This window comes from Podarcis gaigeae, assembly GCF_964106915.1.
Source record: "Podarcis gaigeae genome assembly, chromosome: 7".
NCBI lineage: Eukaryota > Metazoa > Chordata > Lepidosauria > Squamata > Lacertidae > Podarcis > Podarcis gaigeae.
In genome coordinates this window covers 12,351,559-12,367,689 of record NC_139683.1, presented here as the reverse complement: position 1 = coordinate 12,367,689, position 16,131 = coordinate 12,351,559, and positions in this window count along the sequence as shown.

The window sequence follows — 16,131 nt, the reverse complement described above, 5'->3', positions numbered from 1 at the left end:
CACATACGGTCCTCAGGCCACAGGTCCCCTGTTGCTGACCACACTTCTGGCACGTGCTTGATCCTCTCCCTGTTGGAATCATGTCATTTTATACAAAGTGCTCATTCCGGATGCTGCTGCTTGTATTGTAGTGTGCTTCATAATTCATGTACTGTATTCGCTCTTATGGAGCAAATTCAGGCTGTGAGGCTAAGGCAGAAGCCAGAACAGCGAGAGGAAGTGCTGCGCAGCGCTCCCTCTTGCTGTTCTAGCTTCTGCCTTAGCCGTGCGAAGCCTCCGCAGGGCAGTGGGGAGCCTTCATCCCGCTGCCCTGCAGAGGCTTCGCGCAGCTATCCCTGGCTTTTGTGGGAGGTGGGGGAAGGGACAGTGTGTGTGGCTCTGTCCCTTCCCCCACCTCCCAGAAAAGCCCCCAAGAGCTGTGCTCCCTTTAAAGAGTGCACGGCTCTTGCGGGAGGTGGGGGGAAAGTCAGGAGGCTTGCTTTCGCTGAAGCCAGGAGGGCAGGAGGGACCAATCCAGCTCGCTCTCCTGGCTTCAAGGATAGCCCCGCAAAGCCTCCTGAGCGAAGAGGGAGGAGCGCTCCCTCTTCGCTCAGGACGCTTTTCGTTGCTTTCTTATTTCTTGTTTTCCTCTCCTAAAAACTAGGTGCATCTTATAGTCCGGTGCATCTAATAGAGCGAAAAATACGGGAATTCTGTGAAGACTGTATGTTTAACATACAATCTTAAGACTACAAAACCCATTACGCAGCATGGCTGCGAGCAAAACTGCATTGGAAGCACTTCAGCTGAAGCCAGGATGCCGAGGGCTGCATTGCAAATCAAGTCGCCTGAATTTTAGCAGGCAAATGGATTTTCCGCGGATATCTGCTCTTTGAGGCCAAGAAAAAGGGTTTGCAGATCTAATTCCTTCTGCAAGTTTCACACATATATCTAGCCCAGGGCCCCCGGTGACTTGTGAAGATGGGCTACATTTGCAATACAATGCAGCCAATCTCTGGCAGAGCTCCATGCAAATTTGCCTTTGGAGCTTTGGGCTGCAATTATAGTCCGTCATAGCGGGGCAGAGGAGAAGCACATCTCTGGATAAAAAATGTTTTGCAAGTTGTAACTGCAGCCAATCACTTGGTAGAATAAGGGAGCTGGTTTTTAAATGGAAAAGTGGTTTATCCAATGTACCAGTGACCAGCTAAATTAACAACAACAACAACAACAACAACAAAACTCCCAAAACTCCTCTGGCTGCGCATCTCATCTGCCTAGGTGATGGCCATCTTGAATGGTGACCTTGACCACCCCACCTTGAGCAATCTACTCAGGACGTGCCTACAACTTTCTAATCTACTGCAGGAAAAACTCCACACCATTTTAATTGATTTTGTTGTTGTGGTTTAGTCGTGTCTGACTCTTCATGACCCCATGGACCAGAGCACGCCAGACACTCCTGTCTTCCACTGCCTCCCACAGTTTGGTCAAACTCATGCTGGTAGCTTCGTGAACACTGTCCAACCATCTCGTCCTCCTCTGTCATCCCCTTCTCCTTGTGCCCTCCATCTTTCCCAACATCAGGGTCTTTTCCAGGGAGTCTTCTCTTCTCATGAGGTGGCCAAAGTATTGGAGCCTCAGCTTCAGGATCTGTCCTTCCAGTAATTGATATGACAGCCCAAAGTTGTTTCTCACGTTGGTCCTCCCTCTCTTTGGCTAAAATGAAATCTTAAATATTCTGCTCCTGACCTTTGGTGGAAGGGGGATTTAATTACCTGGACAGTTTACATAAATTATATGGCCTGTTTGTCTAAGATTAATCCTTTGCAGAGATCAATAGAACCGGGGAACGTCCAGAGAAAATGGCTCCTTGAAAATGCCACCAAAGGTCATAAGAATCTTTCAGTCCAAAAGGGCAGAGAGGAGTGGGAGAGACAGTCTGTGACACGTCCTTGTCACCATCAGCGTGGTGTGTGTTACCCGTCCTGTCTGCCTTCTCCAGCCATGGAATGATTTATCAGTTTAGAGGACACAGGATACAAACTTAAGACGGATCAGAACGGATACACTTCTCTGACCACTGTCAGATCAAATGGTGGATCTGTCTTGAATGTTCTGAGGCTACCCATGATTATTTCTAAAACGATTGTTCTGATGTTTTTGATAAAATGGCACTCTTAAAAAATTGGCTCCTTGAGAAATGTTCACTGATTCATTTGTTTGCCCAGACTTGACTCCTTCAATCAGTGGCCTCATCTGAGTGTCCTTGTAGCACTACCAGAACTACAGGTCCTCCTTGAGAGTTTCCCCATGGTTGGTCACTATGAGAACAAGGATTTTTGATTTGATGGGCCATTGGCCTGATTCATCAGGCTCTTCTCATATTCTTAGGTGACACCATCCAGTGGGATTGCTGGTTGGTTGAGATTACCCCTTGGCTGATTGGCTGGGATGGTCCTCCTTCTCCACTGCATTTATTTACCCTCAGTGGCAAATCAGCTGGCAAATCAGGTTGGTTACAGAACATTGTGCTATTGTTATGTTCACTATGTGATCTCTGATTAGCTAGGCTTAGCCAAGTGGCTCATGCCATACCTGAATGTTTGTGCAATCAATTGGAAGAAATTTAAGGACTCAAGAAATACTGTAAAATTAATGAATGTTAGAATGACGTTGGTTTAGAAATTGTGTGGTTTCCAGCCGGATTGGATAAGTAGTAAGGAAAGAAGGGTTAAAAATTAAACGAAATTAAGGGGAAGGATTTGCTGAATTAATATAACAGAAATTGGAATACAGAGAGAGGAGGTATGGGGAAGTTGGGAAAGTAAGGTATAAGAAATGAAATTACACTTGTTCTTTTTTTATCTTGTTTTTCTTTTGTATGTTTTTTTTCCATTATTGTTTTGTCTTGTTTTTATATAACTATTGAAAAACTTAATAAAATTCTTTTAAAAAAAGAATGTTTGTGCAATCAAAAGTGTGTTTAAGGATCCTAAAATACCTCTTTGCGGTAAAATAATAATAATAATAATAACCTAGAGAATATTTGGCAGTGCTAGTCTTTAATCAAATTTAAGTCCAATTTTTTGGTGATAGAACCCTGCAAATTATGTGACACAAAAGTTTCTGGCAAACCCTTCAAAATATGTCTAATCCCATCATCAGAATATTAATAGAATGACAATGGTCTAGCTCAGTGGTTCCCACTGAGTGGAAAAGCTGGTATCATTGGGTCAATTTCATCTGTTTCATTGAATCAATTAAACTAAAAGGTTTTAATTGAATTTTTGGGGGAAAGTGCAATTAATGGCTACTGTTTTGAACTTGTGGTATTATCTTCCTTGGTAAATTGCGCAACCACTATTTTGAATAATGCTTTTTTATAGGGCTTTGTTTGTTTATTGGATCTTGAGTGGCTCACAAGATTCGAAGACGAGATGAAAGCACAAATAAATAGTTCAAATGAAAACAACAAAACAATAGCCATCCCTCCCTCAAACACGTTTAAAAGGCTGAAGAATATTAATCAGAGCAGGGTAGAGTATGAATTTATGGAACGAAGGGGTGATGGCCTGAAAAAAGTTTGGGAACTTCTAGTCTAGCCCTTGAGATATTTAGTTGCCTTTGCAGCAGAAACTCTGTGACAATTCTTTACCGTGCTCTCTGTCTTTAGGTTGCAAGAGCGTCTTCTCTTGCATTAATGACTTTCTTTTCCTTCTGAGCTACCTTATTATTGCAACTGGTTACTCCTTTAATTGCAGCAACAGCTGTTCTCACCTTTCTTGATTCTTCCCCGGCCACAGTTGCTTCTAACATCTGCCCCTCAACATGCTACCGCTGTGCAATCACATCAGCATGTGGGCCTGACTTTTGCCAGCTAGGAGCCTTGTGGGGACATTGGATACGACTGGCATATGGGCTGGGGAAGCAATTACTTTGAACTTGTTCGCTGCTCTTTTATTGCTGCTCATAGATTTTAATGGCACTTTCAGACACCCATTAAATAGGTGGCACTTTTGGTTAGGCTGGAGGCCCCGAGGTGCTTAAAAAAAATAAAATACTGCCCCCTCACCTTTCTTCAAAGCAACATGGCCAACCTAGGTTATCTCAGGGTCAACCAAGGGGCAACATGTCCCTGAGTATGGTGCATCTTATCTTACTATATAATAAAAACGCAAAGCTGTTGTCATGCAGCCCCCATTAGAGGGTTTGTAGCGCCTCATAAGAAAAGTGAACTAATGTCAGTGTACTGGAATAAACAAAGATCACCAGTGTCAAAGCAATGATTCTTCAACACCAACTTTGTTGAATTTGTCATATTGTTCAGATGCCTGATTATCATCTTCCAAAGCAACTACAGTGGTACCTCTGGTTACATATTCAATTCGTTCTGGAGGTCTGTTCTTAACCTGAAAAAGTTCTTAACCTGAAGACCACTTTAGCTAATGGGGCCTCCCACTGCCACCGTGCTGCCAGAGCATGATTTCTGTTCTCATCCTGAAGCAAAGTTCTTAACCCAAGGTACTATTTCTGGGTTAGCGGAGTCTGTAACCTGAAGTGTATGTAACCTGAGGTACCACTGTACTCTATTCCCAACTTAAGCATGGAAAGCGATGTACAGGTGGACAACAAAAGAGGTTTAAAGACACTCTCAAGGCAACTCTTAAAAAAATGTAATATAAGCACTGATAATTGGGAAACACTGGCCTGCGAGCGCTCCAATTGGAGAACAGCCTTACCAAAGGCATCATGGACTTCAAAGAAGCATGGATTCAGGACGAAAGGGAGAAATGAGCTAAGAGGAAGGCAAGTTTGACAAATCCTCACAATGATCAACTCCCACCCGAAAACCTATGTCCCCACTGTGGAAGGACGTGTGGATCCAGAATTGGCCTCCACAGTCACTTCATGTTCGTGAAAGACAATCTTACTCGGCTACAAGTGATCACCAAGGAAGAAGAAGAAGAAAGAAGAAGAAGAAGAAGAAGAAGAAGAAGAAGAAGAAGAAGAAGAAGAAGAAGAAGAAGGAGGAGGGTGTGATGGGGTATTGGTGAGTGGAGTGAATATAGGCTCAGCCCCAATAATTTATTATTTTTATAGCGCCTTCATGGACATGATACTTTAGAGAGAGATACCCTTATAATCTCTAATACTCTAATACTCTCTATTTTCTTATAAAGAGGTTCCTGCCTGATATTTGCAAAATGCTGTATTATTAAGAGGTTCCCATTTTTATTTGTATTTTGCCAACTCATAAGGTTGCCGTAATCTGTGCTTCAGTAGCAGATCTCACTGCCAACAGTTAAAGAGGCTTAAAAGGCTGCAGACTTTGTTTACCATTTGCTTCCCCTGCCCTTTTCTCAAATGTATCTGATAGGGAGGTTAATTGGCAAAACCGCCATATTTCTGCATATCTCTGCATGTTCTCTGCCTTAATTTGATACCTCATTTGTCTCCTTAAAACCGCAGTAGTTGTGTCCAAAGATCGGCTAACACTGGCTTTGATTTTGCAAATGCATGATGGACCAGTTTCCCTACTCCACTCCACCCCACCTGCAGAACCGCTTTCTTCCTCGTCACCCCATTTAGCAGTTTTGTTAGCTGGTTTCCAAGTATGTAACTAACTGGGTACCTTGATTTAGCTGACGCTTGCTTTCTGAAAGGAAAAAGATGTGAGACAGCTCAGCCCTCCTGCCATCAAACAACAGGCTTGCATGACAAGTATGAAAAATATTACTGTCCAAATTAACATAATCCACTGCTGGGCATGTTACTAAATTAATCCGATTGGATGTGTGACCTCCTTTTGCTGTGTTTACATCTGACCCCTATGAAACTATTATCTTTATGATGTTGGTCAGTGAGCTACCTTTTTTAAATATGCATATCCTTTACAGTATGGAAAGATCTGTGCTATCTACTCCGCCACTCCAAATCGCCAGCCAAGATTGTGCTTCCTTGTGACATCCGCTGGCTCATCTGACAAGGGGACGTCTCCTTCTACAACTGTACGGTTTGCATGCTTTAGGCAACTCTTCCAACTCCTTTGGTCCGGGTTTTCTTGTTGGCTTTAACTTCTACCCACTCCCTGCCTTTGTGACAGATGCTACCTATATAGCTCAGGAGGTCTGTGCCTCCCTTTGTGACATTTAAAAGGAACCCAAAGCCCATTCGTGTTAATTTCAGGGGTTACTGCTATGGAGGAGCAAAGAGCTACTGACCTTGAGATGACATGCATGGAAGAGATGGAAGCAAACAAGCAGGTTAGGAATAAATGCTATCATTTATTGGTGGGCAGAAGCAGTATCAGACACACACACACCATACTTCTGTTTCTTGGCCATTTTGCTGCTCCAGGCTTCTTTTTTATTTGGGGGGATGGTGAATGGAAAATGTTCCACTTTTAGTCTTAGGGAGGCTGCAGCTCCGATCTTGTAACAAACACATGCTCAGCATTCAAGTCCTTCTCATAGGCATCCACCCTAACAGCACAGGAATCTACCTTTGCATCTATGGCCCAGGATGCCCAGTCAGATGTAGAGTGAGATGTGAGATGAGAGCCTCTGTCCCAAGTCTTGGATGCTTTTTGTTGTTGTTTAGTCGTTTAGTCGTGTCCGACTCTTTCTGACCCCATGGACCAGAGCACGCCAGGCACTCCTGTTTTCCACTGCCTCCTGCAGTTTGGTCAAACTCATGCTGGTAGCTTCGAGAACACTGTCCAACCATCTTGTCCTCTGTCGTCCCCTTCTCCTTCTGCCCTCAATCTTTCTCAACATCAGGGTCTTTTCCAGGGAGTCTTCTCTTCGCATGAGGTGGCCAAAGTACTGGAGCCTCAGCTTCAGGATCTGTCATTCCAGTGAGCACTCAGGGCTGATTTCTTTCAGAATGGAGAGGTTTGATCTTCTTGCAGTCCATGGGACTCTCAAGAGTCTCCTCCAGCACCACAATTCAAAAGCTTCTCTTCTTTGGTGATCAGCCTTCTTTATGGTCCAGTTCTCACTTCCATACATCACTACTGGGAAAACCATAGCTTTAACTATACTGACCTTTGTTGGCAAGGTGATGTCTCTGCTTTTTAAGATGCTGTCTAGGTTTGTCATTGCTTTTCTCCCAAGAAGCAGGTGTCTTTTAATTTTGTGACTGCTGTCACCATCTGCATCTGGATGCTCAGAGAACATCTTAATAGTGGGACCACTCACTCACAAACACCCATCCCCTTGCAGATCAGCCTTCGTGATGCAGCCAGCACTGTGCTACAAACACACAGAAGCCCAGCAAAAAAAGTTAGAGATGACTCAGGCAAGGAGCCATGCCGCCTATTGAAAGCAGTGATGTGAAGAAATAAATAAATAGATGAGAGTCACTGCCCATTATGTAACTATGCAGGGGGAATTTGGTGAACTCATGAGCCTGAGTCATAGAAATGGAATTCAATAGCACCAAGTGCAAGGTCAAATCTTTGTGGGCAAACAGGAAATATTCTTGTTAGGGCTGGCAGCAAATGGGATGGAAAGAGAAAAGGCGCTGGTTGATCACAAGATAACTGTAAGCCACCACTGTGAAATCACAGCAAAGAGGGCAAATTCCATTCTTGGGATCATGCCCCTAGGAGGTATTTTATTTTGTAAGGAGAAGAATGTACTCTCTGCACACAAAGACCTGATGAGGCTATCTTTGTTCAGGATGTAGCCAGGATGCGTCACTTCAACCTGGAAAAGGTGCAAAGAACAGAAAGGAAACTCATGCTTTCCCCGGCCCCTTGTAACTACGGCTAGAACGTTTAGTTCATTGAGTCTGCAAACCTAAATGCACTTACCGTACTTGAGAGTATGTTCCATTGATCGCAACAGATCTTGCTTCTGAGAAGAGGTGCACAGGATTTCACTGTAAAAAAACGAATCAACTAATAATCTTTCTGTTGATTAAAAGTTGCCCTGGGTGAATTGTGTTCCTGATACTTCTCTTTCTGCAGGCCTGTCTGAGAAAAAACTGAATGTACATTTCAAAAAAATAAGATAAAAAACAAATAAAATAAAACCTACATACAGCAACAGTGTTTTGTGTTTTGTAGGCTCCTATGATGTAAGTAAGTGGCCCCACCTGCTAGCCTGTTCCCTAAGATATCACTGGTTTGCTCATTTCTATATAAAGGGTGTCTGCATTCTGCATGGACTGGTTGCAAATGGCTAAAGATACCTATTAGATCCATGAATTACCATATAGCATATATCCAACACAAAAGACAGTGACAATTTGTTGCTGACAAAGGACAGCTGGACATATAAAGGACCCATTAACTTCAGTAGCTTAGGGCCTCATCAAACCTAAATCTGGCCCTGCAGGTGTCAGCACTCATTTTAGGTCCATGAGCATAACTGGATTTTCAAGCAAACACCAAGGGCACCACCTCCTCTGGTCACCGATTAGCCTGCCCCAAAGAGACAGAAAGGGAATATGAAACAGGCCTATTAGCATTAATCAGAGGCTTGAAAAGCAAATGGGGAGCGGAAAGAGGAAGTGGGAAGGAGTGCCGCTCTTCCAACTTCCCCCTTCAACTCTATGTACTTTTCAGGGGAGAACAAGGTAACCACCCTCACCATCTCATGACCAAGGGAATAATCACTGGCGGAGGAAGAGGAGTGCAGGGGGAGCGCACAGCCCCCAGCAGAGCGATCCCCAGGGTGCCATCGCGGCTGGCCTCCCTGCCCGCGTTGGGCGCCCCATCCCTGCAGGCGGTGCCCCAGGCCCCCAGGCCTGAAAGTCCTCCACTGAGAACAATGAGTGTGTGTAGAGGATCAAATGATTTGTGAGCCCCAAGAAAAGCCCTTGTGGGCACCATTTCACCCGTGGGTGCCATGTTGGGGACTCCTGACCTACTGAAAAGTAGACTCAATCAATCCAAATCTTTCATGGTTGGCCAATAAAGAAGTACAATAAAAATGGAATTCACTCAAAGGGCAGGTTTTTGGCTTTGTTTGGATACAGCTGGGCACAGTTTTGAATCAAGATGGCAGGATGAACATTGAGCGCTGAATTGAACCAAATTTGGCATGGCAGTTCCTCAGATCAAGGAGCAGGTTTTCAGCTATGTTTTGACACAATTGGACACCATTTTGAATAAAGGTGGAGGGTCAAACCTTTCAGAACCACGCTGGAACTTACTGCCAGATGTGTAGCAGGGGTGGGTAGCCTGTGGCCACCCATATGTTGTTGCACTCCAACTCCCATCCTTGCTGAACATGCCGGCTCAGACTGAGGGGAGGTGAAGTCCAATGACATAGCTCAGTTGGTTAGAGCATAGCTGTCAACTTACAGATTTGAAAATAAGGGACCAGCAGCCAAAATAAGGGACCTGCAGCCTCACCTCTTCCAGGCACTCCAGTCTTCCTGTCCTCCTGCAGTCTGGTCAAACTCATGCTGGTAGCTTCGAGAACACTGTCCAACCAACTTTGTAACCAGAGGTTCAACTGAATAGAATCTGAATCACATGCACCACAAGGCCTATGCAGCCTCAACTTAAGAAGGCTCCCCGGCCTGGCTTTGCACTGCAAAGTTTGCAGCAGCACGTGCAACAAAATGGCATCCAGCATTCAAAACCCCCCTCAGCTTGCATTAACTAGCTACACACAAGGCATGCAAGCCCCCCCCCCCCAGTCTTTCTTAGACTTCTTATTAGATGAGCAACACAGCCAAGCAACACAGTTGGAGCCTCCCTCCTCCCTGGCTGGCAGGGAGGGAGGGAGAGGAGCTGCTTCCTATGAAATTTAAGGGACATCATTTAAGGGACGTTTAAAGGACATCCATCAATAAGGGACAGCAGCAGGACAGTTGAATATTTCTGCATTGCAGAGGGTTGGACTAGATGATCCATTGGGTACCTTCCAACTCTATGATTCTAGACACAAGCGCCCTCTCCGATTGCATGGAGCCCGGAGAGCCCCGTGGTTTTCCACAGATCTGAGGGCAAGGAAACAATCGTTGAGACGGCTAGAGCGCCGGTGGCGGATAACTCATTCCGAATCTGACCGGACACAGGTTAGAGCTCAACGTCGAGCCTACCAAGTGGCGATAGCGACGGCGAAGAAGAATTTCTTCACCGCCTCTATTGCATCTGCAGAAAACAGCAGCAGGAGACTTTTTCAGGTGGTTCACAATTTAGCGGAACCACCTGTAACATCGGGGCCCAGTACGGGCCACATATTCTCCTGCAATGATTTTGCAAAGTTTTTTGCAGATAAAATCGCTCAGATTCGGGAAGAAGTAGACTCCACCGTGGGAGCAGGGCCAGGGCGGGAGAGTGCTAGAGTTCTGTCTAGTCAAGTTGAGTGGGATCAATTCCAATCTGTTACCTCCGAGGATGTGGACAGGCTGCTTGGACGAGTGAAACCAACCACCTGTCTCCTGGATCTTTGCCCATCCTGGCTTATAAAAGCTAGCCGGGAAGGACTGGGCGATGGGCTTCGTGGGGTGGTGAATGCTTCCCTCCGTGAGGGAGCCTTCCCAGACCCACTGAAAGAGGCGGTTATTAAACCGCTTCTTAAAAAACCATCTTTAGATGTGGCCACAATGGCCAACTATCGCCCAGTCTCAAATCTTCCATTCTTGGGCAAGGTGATAGAGCGAGCGGTTGCCGAACAACTCCAGGCACGCCTGGAAGAAGCGGACCATTTGGATCCCTTCCAGTCGGGATTCAGGCCTCATCATGGGACTGAAACTGCCTTGGCCGCACTGGTTGATGATCTCTGGCGGGCTAAGGACAAAGGTGAGAGCTGTTTCCTAGTTCTGCTGGATCTCTCAGCGGCGTTTGATACCATCGACCATGACATCCTTCTGGACCTTCTGGAGGGGCTGGGAGCTGGGGGCACCGTCCTACAGTGGTTCTGCTCCTTCCTCCTGGGCCGTGTTCAGAAAGTGGTGGTGGGGGATGAGTGTTCAGACCCCTGGGGTGCCTCAGGGTTCTGTCCTCTCTCCCATGCTTTTCAACCTTTACATGCAGCCGCTGGGAGAGATCATCAGGAGGTTTGGGCTGGGTGTTCATCAGTATGCAGATGATACCCAGCTCTACCTCTCTTTTAAATCAGAACCAGTGAGGGCAGTGAAGGCCCTGTGTGAGTGTCTGGAGGTTGGAGGATGGATGGCGGCTAACAGATTGAGGTTGAATCCTGACAAGACAGAAGTACTGTTTCTGGGGGGCAGGAGGCGGGCAGGTGTGGAGGATTCCCTGGTCCTGAATGGGGTAACTGTGCCCCTGAAGGACCAGGTGCGCAGCCTGGGAGTCATTTTGGACTCACATCTGTACATGGAGGCACAGGTCAAATCTGTATCCAGGGCAGCTGTTACCAGCTCCATCTGGTACGTAGGCTAAGACCCTATCTGCCTGCGGACTGTCTCGCCAGAGTGGTGCGTGCTCTGGTTATCTCCCGCTTGGACTACTGCAATGCACTCTACGTGGGGCTACCTTTGAAGGTGACTCGGAAACTACAACTAATCCAGAATGCGGCAGCTAGACTGGTGACTGGGAGCGGCCGCCGAGACCATATAACACCGGTCTTGAAAGACCTACATTGGCTCCCAGTATGTTTCCGAGCACAATTCAAAGTGTTGGTGCTGACCTTTAAAGCCCTAAACGGCCTCGGTCCAGTATACCTGAAGGAGCGTCTCCACCCCCATCATTCTGCCTGGACGCTGAGGTCCAGCGCCGAGGGCCTTCTGGCGGTTCCCTCATTGTGAGAAGCAAAGCTACAGGGAACCAGGCAGAGGGCCTTCTCGGTAGTGGCGCCCAACCTGTGGAACGCCCTTCCAGCAGATGTCAAAGTGATAAACAACTACTTGACATTCAGAAGACATCTTAAGGCAGCCCTGTTCAGGGAAGTTTTTAACGTGTGATATTTTACTGTATTTTTGGTTTTTATGGAAGCCGCCCAGAGTGGCTGGGGAGGCCCAGCCAGATGGGCGGGGTATAAATAATAAATTATTATTATTATTATTGTATATTGTGTGCATAGATAGATGATAGATGATAGATTTTTTTAATTAAAAAAGTCAAATAAAGTTTGACTTTATCAGCATAGTCTTATTTTATATTGTTCTGTGTAAAAAGCTTAGACATTTTTGTCGATAAAGTGGTATATAAATCTTGAAGGCAGCCCTGTTTAGGGAAGCTTTTAATGTTTAACAGACTATTGTATTTTAATATTTTGTTGGAAGCCGCCCAGAGTGGCTGGGGAAACCCAGCCAGATGAGTGGGGTATAAATAATTAATTATAATTATAATTATTAGATTAATATATTCCCAATCTGGTTCCTCAGGAAGACGGAAAAGCGGGGAGACACAGCAATGTTACGAAGAGAATGACACAAATTTTCCCACTCTCACTGGCCAAAGAATCAAGCACCACAATGAGCTTCATCCGATGAGTTTTTCCCCAGGACATGTAGCATGTCAGTGATGATGGCTCACATCAGCTGCTGCAGGAGGAAGTTGTTGTCTTTTCTGGCTCCAAGAGGGCAGCATAGTTTGGCTCTGATGTGGCCTGTTCTCATTTGGTATCTGAGCATGCATTCCGGAATGCAAGGGAATGGGCAGGGCATGCTGGAAAAGTTGACCAGGCAGCCTTTTCAACTCTGAAATCTTTTGCAAAATTAGCCACAAAGTCCCTGGGGAGATGTGCTGCTAAATTCTCTGCCGTGAACTCATTGGCGGCCTAAGGCATGGCAGCATCTCTCATAGGACTGCCAGCAATCATTTCCTTGCTTCCCATCCACTTTGATTGCTTTCTGAAACTTGGTACTTTGCCATTTTACTTGGTACTTTTGCCATTTTGCAATATGATGCAATAAAAAATAATAGCGAGGCAGTGTGGTGTAGTGGTTAGCAGCTCCTTAAGCACTGCTGCTGTTAGATTTATATCCCACCTCTGAACAGATCAATCTGACTCTGAAGGGGGTCTGCATCCGACCCAAAATTGACTCCAGAAATCTGGCTTCAACCTCACAATTTGCGTGTTCTTGGAATCATGTGGATCTGGAAGGGTCCCAGAGGATCTTCTAGCAGTGGCGTTGCAGCGGGGGGCAGGGGGTGCGGTGTGCCCCAGGTTCCATGTCTGCGGGGGTGACAAGAAGCCTTGGCAGAACTCCATGGCTTCACTCAGTAGAAGAAGAAGAGATTGGATTTGATATCCCACTTTTTCACTACCTGAAGGAGTCTCAAAGCGGCTAACATTCTCCTTTCCCTTCCTCCCCCACAACAAACACTCTGTGAGGTGAGTGGGGCTGAGAGACTTCAGAGAAGTGTGACTAGCCCAAGGTCACCCAGCAGCTGCATGTGGAGGAGCGGGGAATCAAACCCGGTTCACCAGATTACGAGTCTACTGCTCTCAACCACTACACCACACTGGCTCTTGAGCAACCCCGAGCAGAGGATCCCTACGCCAGTGGCAAACTGCTAAGTACAGCACATGTGCAGCATCACACGCATGCGCTGTACATAGTGACGCCGCACATGCTCTATATAGCGGTTTGCCGGCGCTGCTCCTCCAGTGCCATACGGATGCTGCTGGGATCCCTCTGTCACTGCTACAGCTGCAAACAGAGGATCCTCCGTCCACGGCTGTAGCGGTGATGGAAGGATTCTGGCACCATCCATACGGCACTGGAGTGGCACTGGCAAACCACTAAGTACAGCACATGTGTGGCATCGCTATGTATGGCGCATGTGTCGTACGTAGCGATGCCACACATGCAGTGGCGTAGCGTGGGGGTGCCGGCCGCACCGGGCGCAACACTGGGGGAGGGGGTGCTCGCCGCCTCCAGAGTCGCCGAAGAGCCTCGGGCGCAGGCTGTAGCAGAGCCCCATGTCTTGCGGAACCGACGAGCTGTCCGCGCGTCCGGGCTGAAGGTGTCCGGCAGGCAGCGGCTCTCAGCGTTCACCGTGGTCCCCGTGCGTCAGGGCACGCCAGGCAGCCCCTCCTCACAGGCCCCCCCGCTGCCGCTGCCGCTGCTGCTGCAGCTGCTGGGCCATGTTGCATTTTCCTCGCCTCTCTGCTCTCCTCCTCCTCCGGTCAAGCAGCGTCGTTTGGGCAGCAGCGGCAGCGCCAGCGCCAGCGGCAACTCACCTCAGAACACCTGACACGGACCCGCCGCCGTGGCTACCTTACCGTAAATACTCCAGCCCAGGCAGCAGCAAGAAGAAGCCGGCAGCGGCGGCAGGTTAGGGGTTAGGGGGCGCAAATTACTTGCCTTGCCCCGGGTGCTGACAACCCACGCTACGCCGCTGCACACATGCGCCCCACATAGCGACGCCCGCCCTGGGTGTCACAACGCCTTCCTTCCCCCCTGTCTTCTAGCCCAACTCCCTGCAATGCCGAATCACAGCTTACTTCCCCACCACTCAAAGCCCCACTAATAGGGAGAAGATATTGCCCTAGGCCAAGTGAGAGCCTGGGAAGAAGTGGACAAGCAGGAGTTTCAGCAGAACACTTTCTCCTTGGATGGAGAATGCTGTGGTTGTGTGGGTCTTGATGACGCCGTGAGCCCCACCCCAAACAACCCATCCCTATATGTTTCAGGGACAGGCGCACGATGCTTTTAACTAGCACATTTCCATTTGCAAAAGGTCACATTTATATTGAGTAGCTTCACTTGTACACATTGAGGCCACTTCCCTTTCCATCCTGCAGCTTGTTCCCTAATCAATATCGCCGTCTAGACTCAAATGTCTTTGGAATCTTATTGCAGCTTAATTTCCCCCAAGATCAGCTGGCTGGGCTGAAAATGCTGCGATAGGCAGCCCTGAGAATGAGGAGCCGGAGTGGCGAATGCCTCTGCAGCACAATTAACACAGCTGAGCGCCTCGCTCTCCTGGCAGGGCCGTATTTCCATTGCTTCTCTGGAAGAATTAACCTGTCAGGCTTGTGTTTTATCTGCCAAGCCAAATAACAAAAGAGAGCCAATTGCAACCTCTCCAAATCGAGCCTAGCATATCCTACAAAGGTGCCCTTTGTGGAAGCAGCTCCCAGGGCAATTTTTGGATCTTTGACCCCCACCCCGTATCATGCAACATTGTAAGAGCATGGCAAGAAACGCTCACTCTGCACACAGAATCTGTTGCATAGCAGGACCCTCTTAGAGAAAGCTACAAAAGGCCGATTTATACTTCGTAGGAGCAGCCAGGGGCAGATCTACTATGAAATGAATGAAGCTTAAGCTGCAGGGCCCCTAAGCCCAGAGGGACCCCAGAAGTGACTTTGGATCACATTGTTGTCTAGTAGTTGATTAGTTTTGTTGTACAGTCATACCTTGGGTTACAGATGCTTCGGATTGTGCAATTTTGAGTTGTGCACTGCGCCAAACCCGGAAGTACTGGAATGGGTTACTTCCAGGTTTTGGCGCTTGTGCATGCTCAGAAGGGCTAAATTGCATTTTGCACATGCGCAGAAGCGCCTAATCACAACCCGCGCGTGCGCAGATGCAGTGTGGTGGGTTGTGAACACTGAGGGTTGCGAATATGCTTCCTGCACGTATCACGTTCGCAACCCGAGCATCCACTGTATATATTTCAACAATCCCAATGTTTGAGAGTTGGGAGCACCAATGTTGTAAAGGTGTGGTGATCTGTCATGGAGCAAACTCATTGAAGAAGATTGTAGCGGTTACCCAGACCTCGTTGTTGGTTGTGAAAGGGCCCCCAATTACAGTACAAACTTCAAGGCCCCCCAAATGTAAGTCTACCACTGGGGCCAGCTCTACCATTAGGGGGACCGTGTGACCAACTTTAAGGTCTTCTATTTGAGGGGCTCCCAGATGACAGTCCTGAGCAATAGTCAACAAAGATTTACTCAGAGTAAATCCACTGAAATTAATGAACAGTTAGGTCCATTAATTTCAGTGGATATGCCCTGTCCAGTCTGATGCACATCTAAATATAAAGAATCACAAGAACTCACCAAAATGATTTCCAATACGGTTTGAGGGATGCTGTGACAGTTAAACTGGAGGGAAGATGGCAATGCCTCCTACTTTACAGAACATGGCCCTCCGCTGGAATTTGTAGTTATATGGTTTATATTTGTGTATTTTCAGCCCTGTGGGTTGTGATTTGACAAGTCTTGCTCTCCTTTTTTTACATTTTTTAAAGTCTTTAATCCAGAC